The sequence below is a fragment of the Mus caroli genome, chromosome 11 (assembly GCF_900094665.2).
Source record: "Mus caroli chromosome 11, CAROLI_EIJ_v1.1, whole genome shotgun sequence".
NCBI classification, from domain to species: Eukaryota; Metazoa; Chordata; class Mammalia; order Rodentia; family Muridae; genus Mus; species Mus caroli.
Window position 1 is genome coordinate 1,459,895 of NC_034580.1, and position 13,502 is coordinate 1,473,396.

The following is a 13,502-nucleotide window of genomic DNA, read 5'->3' on the forward strand; positions in this document are numbered from 1 at the left end:
CCTCTGTGGGCACTGCACACACACGGTGTGCAGACTTACACGCGGGCAAAACATCCTGCATATACATAAGATTGTACTAAGGTCAAATCTAAGTGGATCAAGGAACTCCACATAAAACCAGAGACAGTGGAACTTACAGAGGAGAAAGTGCGGAAGAGCCTCGAAGATATGGGCACAGGGGGAAAATTCCTGAATAGAACAGCAATGGTTTGTGTTGTAAGATCGAGAATAGACAAATGGGACCTCATAAAATTGCAAAGCTTCTGTAAGGCAAAAGACACCGTCAATAAGACAAAAAGGCCACCAACAGATTGGGAAAGGATCTTTACCTATCCTAAATCAGATAGGGGACTAATATCCAATATATACAAAGAGCTCCAGAAGCTGGACCCCAGAAAATCAAATAACCCCATTAAAAATGGGGCTCAGAGCTAAACAAAAAAATTCTCACCTGAGGAATACTGAATGGCTGAGAAGCACCTGAAAAAATGTTCACCATCCTTAATCATCAGGGAAATGCAAATCGAAACAACCCTGAGATTCCACCTCACACCAGTCAGAGTGGCTAAGATCACTGCTTGTGGACGTTGTACATCGTGGTGCGCACTAGGCTCCGCACCACGATGTACAACGTCCACAAGCAGGTTGTTTTTAGACACACCAGAAGAGAGTGTCATATCTCACTATGGATGGTTGTGAGCCACCATGTGGTTGCTGGGAACTCAAGACCTTTGGAAAAGCAGTTGGTGCTCTTAACCGCTAAGCCATCTCTCCAGCCCATAAGTATTTTTTAACTAAGGACAATATTTAATTGAGGCTGGCTTACAGGTTCAGAGGTTCAGTCTACTGTCAGCAAGGCAGGAACATGGCAGCATCCAGGCAGGCATGGTGCAGAAGAAGCTGAGAGTTCTACGGCTTCATCCTACATCTGAAGCCTGCTAGCAGAATACTCTCAATGAGTATTTTATTTTATTATTTTAAAAAATATTTTATTTATTACTACGTGTAAGTAGACTATAGTTGTTTTTAGACACACCAGAAGAGAGTGTCATATCTCACTATGGATGGTTGTGAGCCACCATGTGGTTGTTGGGCTGTGAACTCAGGACCTTCGGAAGAGCAGTCAGTGCTCTTACCCATTGAGCCATCTTACCAGCCCCCCTCAATGAGTATTTTAAACTACATGTGTTTGTTTATTGGTTGATGGAAGACCACATGGTAATGTATGGAGCTCCAGGAACTTGCAGAAGTCAGTTCTCTCCTTCTTCCAAGTGAGGCCCAGGAATCTAACTCAGGTGGTCAGGTTTGGTGGCAAGTACCTTTACCTACAGAGCCATCCCACCAGCCTGATGGTGGCATATTTAAGATGTAGTGTCTACTGGAAGGTGCTTAAGCCATAATTCTATTCCCTTGAAGGAGACTATAGGACCTCATCTCTTCCCTTTTTCTCTTCTTAGGTTCCTGGTAAAGAGGCAAACAGATCTGATCTGCCATGTCCTCCTGACCTAATGTGCTACTTCACTGGACACCAAAACAATGGATCCAGTGTATCCTGGACTGACGCTTCTAACCCTTCTCTTTACAAGTCAATGTTTCGATTGTATCTTTTTATTTTTGAAAATTGTGTGCATTTTTTGGTTGTCATTTGTTTATTTAATGGGACTGGGGACAGGAACCTTGCACAATGCAGAAAATACTTTACCACTAATCTATGCTCCCAGCCCTAAGAAGTGTTTTCACAAGGTGTGCTGGCATACTCCTTTAACTCCAAATCTCTGGGGGCAGAGGAGGTTTGTCTCTATGAGTTCAAGGCCAGCCCAGTCTATGGAGTTGAGTTTCAAGCAGACTAGGCCACAGTAAGACTCTGATTCAAAAATGCTTATTTTTAATTGCTATGGAACGTTATCAGCACTCCACTTCGCCATGTTTCCTGGTCCCTCAGAACCTCTTGGAGTCAGGCTTTGCCCTCCTACACAACCACCACTTTCTTTTAGTTTTACTTTTGTTTTATAGTGCTGGGGTTGGAAGCCAGGACCCTGTGCGAGCTAGATGAACCCTCTGCCATTGGGCCACAGTGCCAGCTGACAAACAGCCTTTCTTGTTATCATGCATTCTGTCTTCAACCTTAAATAAATCAAGCCATGTTCCTTCCTTCCTTTACCTGGTTTCTGCCAATCAAGCTTACGTTTGTGGGGCCTGTGACCTGGCATGTGGTTCGTTGTCTTTCCTGCAGTGCAGTACTTTTAAATTAACCTTTTAAAATGACTTTATTTTATGTATAGGGTACGAGCATGGCTGTATGTATGTGGACCACATGTGTGGCTGGTGCTCCTGGAGGTCAGAACAGAGTGTTGGATGCCATCTGAAACTAGAGTTACAGATGATTGTGAGGCACCATGCGGGTGCTGAGAAGCAAGCCTCTGGGAAAAAACAGCCAGTACTCTAAACTGCTGAGCTAGCTCTCCAGCCGCAAGCAGTTGCTTTGTTGGTTTTTTTGTTGTTGTTGGGTTTTGTTTGTTTGTTTGTTTGTTTGTTGAGACAGGGTTTCTCTGTGTAGCCCTGGCTGTCCTGGAACTCACTTTGTAGACCAGGCTGGCCTCGAACTCAGAAATCTACCTGCCTCTGCCTCCCAAGTGCTGGGATTAAAGGCGTGCACCATCACCGCCTTATTTTTTATGAATAGACCAAAATTATTTGTGCATTTGCTGAGGGAGGACACAGGGATTGTATCCATTTTCTGTCACCATTAATAAGAAAGAGCTGAGTATCCTTGTACACGTGTGATGTTTGTTCAACCTAAGGAGTCATCTCTTTTACATTCCTTTATTTGTGGACACTGGCAGAGGGAGGCGTGTGTACACATGTGGAGGAAGATGACAATTTTCATGAGTCAGTGTTTTCCTTCTTCCATATGGGCTCCAGGGCTGGAACTCGGGTCCGCAGGTTTGGCAGCACAGATCCTACCTTACCCACCTCAGTGATTTCAATGCCCATGCATCTCTGATGGACAAATGGGCTGGAAGTGAACTACAGATCCTAAAATAGCTTTCTCTTGAAGACCAAGCTGGCCTCAAACTCACTGAGATCTGCCTAACTCTGCCTCCCAAGTGCTGGGATTAAAGGCCGCCACCACAGCCACCCACCTTCTAGAACAGGTTTTGTTTGTTTGTTTGTTTGTTTTTGTTTTTCGAGACAGGGTTTCTCTGTGTAGCCCTGGCTGTCTTGGAACTCACTCTGTAGACCAGGCTGGCCTCGAACTCATAGATCCGCCTGCCTCTGCCTCCCAAGTGCTGGGATTAAAGGCATGTGCCACCACTGCCCAGTGTAGAACAGTTTTGATTTCTCAAAGTACTCATCCTAATTTACTTCCCAGCCAGCAGTGTACGAGACAGCCACAGGACTATCCTATTTTGCATCATTAAACTCTAGTAAATGATTATACACAAGTCAAATTCTGCTCCGTCTTGGCCTTGGAATCCTTGTTTCCAAGTGTTTTCTTATTCAGAACCAAGAATGGAGAACTCACCAACAAAATCTCAAATGCTATGGGCTGGGAAGATGACATCACAGGTCAGAAAGTTAAGAAACTAGAGTCGTCATTTTATTGGGAGATTTGGAACCAGTCACTGTATTGAACCTCAGCTTTTCTTATCTCTAAAAATAAAGAAGGCGGATGGGACCATTTCTAAAGTCCTTTTAACTCCAAAGGTCGGCATTCCAATTTGAAAAACTGTTGATGTTGTAATGCTAAGTGAAAGGATAGAGAAAGCATGCAGCTGCTACTGAGAAAACCATCGCTGCCCTGAGGCAAGGGTTGCAGGGAACACACACTGCTATGTTTTCTGTTACTGTGTGTTTCTTTTCTATTTATATTTAGGAATAGCTTTTCAAAATTTGTGTTTGCTTGACCTTTAAGATATTTGTCTATGCAAATATGTATTTATTTTGTTAACATAATGATATACCAATTGATAATAACATAATTGATAATACCAATAGGCAGTATTAACACATGAATTATGTTCCTTCTTAAAAAATTACGAGGCCTGAGATTTTACTTCGAGTACACCCTCAACTAGACTTCTTCGATATTTTTTAAACTGTTGTTTGTTTCTGAAGCAGTGTCTCAGTACTGCATTACCTGACTTGAAATTCATTATGTATTCAGGCAGATCCTCTTGAGTGCTGAGATTAAAGGCCTGTGCTACCACACCTGAAAACATTGCATATATTTACATGTGTGTATGTACACAAATTCACACATGCACACAGATACATATGCCATAACACACGTGTGATATTTTGTTTGTTTGGTTGGTTTGGTTTTTTCGAGATAGGGTTTCTCTGTATAGTCCTGGCTGTCCTGGAACTTAGGCTGTAGACCAGGCTGGCCACAATTTTTATTTATTTTATCTATCTGGTGGGGAGGGGTATATAGTGTGTAAAAGTCAAAGGGCAACTTCCGTCCATCAGGTGGGTCCCAGGAAGCAAGCTAGGGTCATCAGGCTTTGGTGGCAGGTGACTTTACCCATTAAGGCATCCTGACATGGGAAAGTCTTTGGGGTGTGTGGAGGTTAGGGACAGTGCCAAGAATTGAACTCAAAGTTTTACACATGCAATTGCCGTGCAACCAAACTCCATTTACGAAACCACTCAACCAAGTACCTTCTCCGCGTGGCTCTGGGGGCCTGCTGAGTAAGCTCAAAATGGGGCCAGAGTGTTTAGGAATTTCTCACCTACTGTAGGAGACAAACACAAGCAGACAGGCACGCGGCAATGTGCTACGGTTTATTTTAGGCAACCTGGGAACGTACAGAAGGAACATTGCTCAGTTGGAGATGGCAAAGACTTCCTGGAGTACGGGGCAATTAGCTGGGGGAAGCTGAAGAAGAGCCACACAAGCCCTTCAACTGCCGTGGGGAGCCACTGAAAAACCTAGGTCTCGGGTAATCAGCGCGGAGGCTGCCTCCATCACAAGTGGGCATCGCTAGATGTGTATAACGCGGGCACCTCGATGCCTTGAAGACACTGCGCCGTTTTCTGTTGTGAAGAAAAGGAAGAAGCATCTTGGGCCATCTGCAAGAACAGGGAGGATGTTTAATCTGGGCACGTGACCAACAATCTTATCCCAAAGGAGACGCAGTAGGCGGTGAATCCAGAGCCAGACAGTTGAGAAAGTGACGCATTCCTCCAAACAGTGTCAGGGATTATCAGCAGGCACCGGGAAAGGAGCCTGAGTCCCGGGCAGCAAGAAGCAGAGACGCATTGTAATACATCTGTGGTCAGTGGGGGAGAGGCTCCTACAGACGCGGTGGCCGCCTTTGCTTCAGGCCCTCCCTCGGGATTGCCACAAAGGCTGTTTTCTGCCTTTGCTGGCAAGCTACCCTAAGCAAGTACAACATGCCCAGGAACTTGGTGGTGTCCTCAGACATCATAGGAACTCAGACATCATAGGAACCCAGCTGGAGTCAGGGCAGCCGTCCCTGTTTGGCTAGTGTCATCTTGATAAGACCTGAAAGGACAAAAACCAGTCCTTGACGACCATTTTGGACAACAGTTCATCTTGGGACACTTCTGCCATCTATCTGGTCTTCCCAGATACAAGAACTACAAGAACTGGTAAGGCACTGCCTTCTTCCAGGAAGGATTCCAAACTTAACTTTCAGACCCTGAGATCCAGCAGCCCCTGATCAAAAGCCAGGACACTAATGTGAAGATACAAAACCTACCTTTCATGTGTGTGGCTTTTGATTGAACCAAGGGTCTTATGCATAATAAACGTTCTACCACTTATCTATATCCTCTGACTCCCAAACATATTTTTTTTTATATGTTATCTATACATTTAAAGACAGGCCAGCCAGATCGCTTAGCAGGTAAAGGTGCTTGCTACCAAGTCTGACGACCTGAGTTCAATTCTCAGGACTAACACAGAGGAAAAAGAGAGTCAAACTCACAAACATTATTCTCTGATCGCCACGTGTGTGCTGTAGCACACACACACACAAACACCAATCAGAGCAAACAAATGTGAGTAAATAAACCTCAGAGTATCAGAATCTTGATTGTCCTTGGTTACCCAGAATGTAGGTCTGATACAAGGCTTCTGAGTGAGACGGTTGTTACTAAGAAGTAACCCAGAGAACAGAAGGACTGGACAGGCAAAGAACAAAATCAGGAAGGAAGAGGGTGCGTTGAGCTTGAGGTCAACCTGAATACAGAGAATCCCAGAAGAAACAATGTGACATAGCAAGGCTCCATCTCAAAAACAAACAAAATGTGGGAGTAAGGAACGTGGCTGACTTGGTAGCGCACTTGCCTAGAGTGCACAAAGCCGATGCTCAGTCTCCAGCATCACATTAACCAGCACTGGGAGGTGGAGCCAGGAGGATGCTGAGAGCCAGAGGTCAGGCTGGTCTACGGAGTAAGCTACAGGCCAGCCAGAGCTACACAGTGAAACCCTGTCTCAAGAATAAAGTAGAATAGAATGAAATAAAAAAAGAAAGAAAAGTTTGAGATCATCTTGAGACTACATAGTAAGTTTGAGGAAAATCTATGATTCGTGAGACCCTGAGTAAAATAAGATAAAATTAAAATAAGCCAGGGAGCTAACGTAGTAGTTCAGTCTATAAAGTGCTTGCTTTGCAAATGTGAGGTACTAAGCTCTAAGCACCAATGCAAAAAGCTAGGGCTGGTGGCACACCCTTGTAATCCCAGCTCTGGGAAGGTAGGGACAAGCAGATCCCTGGGACTTGTTAGCCAGCCAACAATTGTCAACTCCAGGCCAGGGAGCAATCCTGTCGCAAAGGAGATGGATGACATTCCTGAAGATGACTCTTGACATTGTCTTCTGAACTCCACATACCCTCTTACACACGCACACACACACACACACACACACACAAAACTAAGCTAAACAATGGTCCTAATGGGGTAACTAAAGAACAGCTCAACCCTTGGAGACCTTCTGAACAGCCTGAGGAAAAACATCTTGGAAGCATTCCCTGTAAGTAACAAAGGCAACACATTTATCCATCAATTCCTACCCCTGTTGGGCAAGGGTTGCTTCACAGAGTACTGATAGGCCATTGTCTAGCCCTTCCTACTTACATATGGATGAGTATTTAGCTTGGCAGGTGTTCCACACCCCTGTGGCATAGGATGAGAGGCAAAGTGCTGTCAGATTGCACCTGAGAGCACCAATCTCTGACTGGACTAGAGGAGGGATCAGAGGGGTGGACTGGAAGTACCTGGTTCATGCAACACATACCCCAGCACCAGTCCACACTGCCTCTCTCAGCCTCGGGCGGTGGACATCTATCCTCCATTCCTGCTTGTCCAGCATTATTTCTTCTGTTTTGTCAACATCTCTATTTTGGGATAGGGAATCCAGCTCTTCCCAGTTTTCAATCGCTGATGCTGGGTGAGGCAGCCACAATTTTTGCATGCTACTAACTCCAAGGTTAAGCTATGTCCCAGGTCCAGCCAATCAACATAGCCCGTTCCCCACTGCAGCTATGGTGATTGGTTTCAAAACAGCCAATGGGCACTGATGGTGCTTAGACCTTCATTTGTATGCAAAGTCGTATGCCTGTGAGATACAATTTCAGCTTAAGTCCCAGGGTTAAGCACCAACCGGCTCATCCATTAACTTTACTGAAGAATCACTCTTAGTCCCTCACACTAATTGTGGAGCAGGCATGTGACCTACGTGTCTCAACCCCGGCTACTGTAAGGATTCTAACTTGGAATCTGAGAATAAGTGTGTTCCTTCTACCCTGAAGAGAAGAACACAGTCCCATCACTACTAGAAGGCTTTCTAAGATCCAGCAACGAAGCAGTCATATCACTCACTGCCTTTGCCAGAGCAAAGAGGCAGAGCTGGCCTTTGGGGATACCCGTGACTTGTCGGATCGATCAAACCTGACACTCAACATCTTGCCCGGATGTCCAGCTAAGGGAAGCAATTGCTCCCTCTCGCCTTCCAAAGAAATTTAAGATGAATTTTCTGAACCAAAATCCAAAGCTAAACACCATAGAGAACTATTACTTCATGCACTAAAAAAAAAAAAAAATCCCAGTGTAAACAGATTATGCTGATACAAGTCTGTCATCCCAGCGTATGGATGGTTTTCTATCCCAAACAAAAGAATTGAAAGTTCAAGGCCAGCCTCTGCTTACATGAGACTTGTTTGCTTGCTTTTTATTTAAAAGGGGAGGGGGCACTAGAGAGATGGCTCAGAGCTCTTCCAGAGGCTCACAGTAAGTTCTCAGCATCTCTCCAAACTGCCTGTGACTACACCTCCGGGGGTTTGAAGCATCAGGCCTCTGTGGACACCTACCCTCATCCTGGGATACCCACTCACGTGCACACAAACATACACACTTTTAAAACTCAGGAAAAACAGCTGGGTGTGATGGTACAAGCCTTTAATCCCAAGATTTGGGAGGCAGAGGCAGGGAGGAGCTCTGTGAGTTCAAGGCCAGCCTGGTCTACATAGTGAGTTCCAGGACAGTCAAGATTACATACTGAGACCCTATCTTAAATAAACAATAATAAAAATAAAATCAGGAAAAACAAAACAACAACAAAATAGAACAAAAGTCCCCGAGTGAGTTGGGCATCATAGGAGGCTACAGCAGGGGACTGAGCATCATGGCCTACCTAATGGAGACCTCCACAATCCTGGATCTTGTCTTAGCACTAGCATTCTGATTCCCCGTCAAAAGGATTATAAAAAGATGTCAGGGGGTGGTGACACACACCTTTAATTCCAGCATTTGGGAGGCAGAGGCAGGTGGATCACTGTGAGTTCGAGGCCAGCCTGGTCTATACAGTGAGTTCCAGAACAGAGCTACACAGAGAAACCATGTATAGGAAAACAAAACAAAACAAAAGATTATAAAAACAAAACAAAAAACTCAAGAAGTTGAGTGTTGAGGTCTCTCTTTTATAATCCCTGGATTTGAGCATCAGGATCTTAAGTTTGAGGCCAGCTTTGGCTACACAGTGAGAGAACCTATCTCAAAACAAAACAAAACAAAACAAAACAGAAGGCTGGAGAGATGACTCTGTGGTTAAGAGCACTGACTGCTCTTAAACAGCATGTGAGTTCAATTCCCAGCATCTACATGGAGTCTCACAGTGGTCTATAATTCCAGTTCCCGGGGCTCTGAGATCCAAGTACACAAAATACACATGTATACAGATACTGCTTCAGGGAACGCACACATGTGTATACAAAAATAATAATAATAATAATTAAAGAAACAAAAAGAAAAAAAGCAAGCAAATGAAAGCGTTCACTCATTCTCAAATGGGACCCGTGTTCCCCACCAGGAGGCCGGGGACATTCTCTAATGCCTAGAGCTGGAGCAGGGGACAGAGGGCTGTGCTGCTGCATGTAGTGGGTAGAAGCCAAACACATTACCAACAAGCAGCAGTGCACAGACCTGTGTCCAAGGAAGAGGAATGGTAGACTGGGCAGCGGGGCTCAGCAGGTAAGGTCATACTGGCCGCTCGCTCTTCTAAGGACCCAGCTTGGATTCCGAGCCCACCTGGTGGCTTACAACTATCTGTGACTCCAGTTCCAGAGAATGTAATGCCTTCCTTCTTTTGGCCTCTACAGACACCAAACACAAGAGACATACAGACATACATGTAAGCAAAATACCAATCCACACAAAAGTTTAAAATAAAATAATTTTACAGTGGTCCATATTGATAGAGCTGAACCTGAGAAGATAGACTGCTTGAGTCAGGGTCACTTCAAGTCAGAACTCTAAATTGAACCTAAAGAACTCCAAAGACTGCGCTTGAGCCCACACTGGGTGCGCAATGCCCACCAGGGTGCTTGGCTAAGACAGGAGAGAGAACGGGGCCCGAAAGGCAGCAGATAATGGAGCCCAGACACCTCAGGGACAATCTAACCTTACACCAACTTCATCTTCAGCCGAGTACATTCCAGTACCAGCCCCTTGTGGATTCCTGCATAATTTTTTGGCCCTGGTAGCCTGTGCTTCAGGGAACCCTGGGAGACCTATGGCTCTGAGCCCGGGGTCTCAAACTCCATTTCTACCTGTTTGCCTGGCATTTGCTGTACGAAATTGAAAATTAAAAATTTATCTTGTAGGATGAATAATTCAACAGAGGGGACAAAGAACTGCTGGTGGCGGTTGACGTCACAAACCCAGCTCATTCTCCCCTCCCTTCCAGCCCCTCTCCCCCACTCATGCATCTGATCCAGGGAGAAAAAGGAAAAAAATCAACAACCAAGCCAATGAGAGTAAGTCCAGTCATGACTGCCACAAACAGGCTTTGCTTTCAGGCAGGATGGTTGAAGATGGCTGGGCTGTTAGGTGCATTCCTGGCTTTCTATACATTCTACATCTTCGCTAAGCCCTCGGGCTCTCCAGTCTATTTCAAGTCAGCTTAAGTGGCATCATTTGCAGGATGCTCCTCCTCTAGCCCCAACCAGCTGCAGCTGAAAATGGATTTCTGTCTTATGCCATGTGATGTACATCTTACCTGCTCCCAACCTGTCTCAAGCCTTTAGAGGTTCTTGGGCATTTTTAGCTGAAAGGGAAGAGGAGTTTCGGCAAGGTGCCATGAGCAGTATTAGCATTGGGGGAAAGAAACACTCTTTTCTTTCTTTTAGATTGGTTCTTGTTATGTAACCCAGTCCAGGCTCCAGCTCTCAATCTTTCTGCCTCAGCCCCGGACTAGGGTTCTAGGGGGACACTCATTTCAGGGCTGGATGAGAGTCTTCAGCTTCTCTTCTCTACTGAAATGTGCTCCTGTAACTCTCTGTACAACTCGAAGGGTACATAGGTCTCAGCATCTCTTCATGACCCAAGTATGGAATCCCTTCTCTGTGGGAAGTCTCTTGTTGAGAAGACAGATGATAAGCCAGGTGTGGGGGTTCATGCCTTTAACCTCAGCTCTCAGGAGACAGAAGTAGGCGAGTGTCTGAGTTCCAGAATAGCCTGGTCTGCATAGTGAGTTCCAGGACAGGCAGGGCTACACAAAGAAATCCTGTCTGCAAGAAATTTAAAAAACAAAACAAAACAAAAAGTAAAAAACAAACAATAAAACCAAAACCAACAGGATCTGTTCAAGGCTCCACCCTCATGAATGGGACTTGATGCCTGAATAAAAGGGCTTAATGAAGGATTTCAGCCCTCCTGCCCTTCCACCTTGTGCCAGGTAAGTACACTGCTCTTTGCTTCTCCAGGAGATAGAGCATCCATGTCTCATCTTAGAAGCAGGAAGAAGCCCTTGTAAGACAACCAAACCTGTTGGTGCCTTGGCCATAGACTTTACAGATACTTAACTCCCTTGAGAAGAGCTGGAGAAATGAGTCAGTCAACAAAGTGCTTGTCATTCAAGCATCAGGAGCTGAGTTCAAATCCCCAGGACCTATATAAAAGCCAGATGCAACAGAATGCATTAGTAATTCCAGCCGTGGGGTGGACAGAGCCAAGTGGGTCCCAGAAGTTCTGTTGCCAGCTAGCCTTGCTGAAGCAGTGAGCTCAAAATTTAATGAGCGATACTGCCTCATTAAACAAAAACAAAACCACCCGAGATGAAGAGTAAGCAGGAGGCCATTGGATACCAACTTCTGACATCTACATGTGCACACACATGAACAAGTATACACACATGACATATATTCCCCACACCCTTCATACACAAAGGAACAGTGAAAAGTAAACACTTGTACTTTATAAATTGCACAGTTATGTCTGCACACACGGTTGAAGACAGTCTTTTACCGTCTTTGACATGGTCTTGTCTCACCTGGTATAGTCTACGGCAGCGAGTAAATAGCACGGAGCTGTTGGATGCAGTTGCATGGCCCTGGGCAAGTTGCCCATCTCTAGGTCTCAGTTCCTTGATTTGGAATTGGGAGGTTTAGTATAAAAGATTATACTGGGCTTGGGGATTTAGCTTAGTGGCAGAGCACTTGTCTAGCAAGCATATGCCCCTGGGTTTGGTCCTCCACTCCAAGGAAACAAATGCACAAACAAACCATAAGGAAATCAAAAGATTATACTGGCAATCAAACCATTAACACACAAATATAATCCCAGCATTGGAGAGGGCTGAGGGAGGCCAGTCTGGATTATAGAGTGAAACCTTGACTCAAAATGCCCTACTTCCAAAACAGGCATTTTATTTATGTATTAATTGCCATACTGGGAGCCAGGGAAGTGGTGGTGCACACTTTTAATCGCAGCACTTGGGAGGCAGAGGCAGGTGGATTTCTGAGTTCGAGGCCAGCCTGGTCTACAAAGTGAGTTCCAGGACAGCCAGGACTAAACAGAGAAATCCTGTCTTGAGGGGGAAAAAAATTGCCATACTGGGGACCAAACCCAGGGCCTTGTGCATCCTGGCAAACAGTCTACCACTGAGCCACATACGCAGTCCTCACTCAGCAAGTATTTCATATGAAGTTTTAGGTGCTGGGAACCAAGATAAGAAAAGACCAGTGACTAAAAGAGATGAATTCCTGAGTGCCTGATCACAGCCTAACAAGGGAGGCGCAGACTAAGTCATCTCATCATCGGGACCAAAGGACAAGCCGCCCAGGGCCGGGGATGTGCAGAAGACAGGAGTGTGTGTATCAGACCTGGGTAAAAGGAGCAGGGACACTGGGGCTTTGTAGTTCTTGTCTAGTGTATTTGAGGCTCTGGGTTTGAACCTTAGAACTGAAAAAAAAAATGAGAATGCTGGAACTTAACAAAGACAGCTGGGGACTGTCTCAGGGGAGCAGCTTGAGCTAGTGCCCTAACTATACTTAAGGAACTGAAGTTGCTACATACTAGAGTCCTTTGGGAACTGTGTGGACCATGACTGTAGACACAAGAAAGAAGAGAACATATGTCTCCTCTCTTTATTCATTGTCATGGCGCATCTTCTAGAAACTTCTCTTCTTCTCTTCTCCTAAGAAATCTAATAAGCTAGCAATATCCCACCGAATTGAAACTTCATAGTGACTGGTTAAAACACCAAGTCTGGCCAGGCTTGGAGGCACACACTTTAATCCTAGCACTTCAGAGGTGGAGGCTGGAGGATCAGGAATTTGAGGCTAGCCTGGCTACAGTAATAAGTTTGAGGCCAGCTTGAGACCCAGTCTCAAAAACAAACAAACAAACAAACAAACAACCACACCCAAAGCTGAAACAATGGCCCCATCTGTAAAGTGCCTGCTGCACACAGGGAGGAGCTGAGGTTGGATCCTCAGAACCTACATAAATGGCAAGTGCACTACCAAGTACGTAAGTAATCCCAACACTGCTACAGGAACGTGGAAGAGGCAGGAGAGTCCCAGGAGAAGTTTGAGTGGCAGTTAGCTTGATATACACATGGGAGAACAACAAAGAGATCATGCCCCAAACAAGTCAAAGGCAAGACCAACACCCAAAATTTTCTTCTGAGCATATATGCACTCTGTCTCTCCGTCTCTGTCTCTGTCTCCATCTCTGTCTCTGTCTCTGTC

The 13,502-nt window shown here is 45.3% G+C and overlaps 1 long non-coding RNA gene across 1 annotated transcript in view; it reads right to left on the reverse strand.

The window, feature by feature from the left end:
- Positions 1-9,494: 9,494 nt before the first annotated feature.
- LOC110304245 overlaps positions 9,495-13,502 on the reverse strand; it is a 4,719-nt gene continuing 711 nt past the window's right edge. The window contains exons 3-4 of the long non-coding RNA XR_002379037.1: positions 10,529-11,039; positions 9,495-9,623 (exon numbers count right to left, since the gene is read on the reverse strand). This is a non-coding gene — a long non-coding RNA (uncharacterized LOC110304245). The remainder of the gene's footprint in view (positions 9,624-10,528; positions 11,040-13,502) is intronic.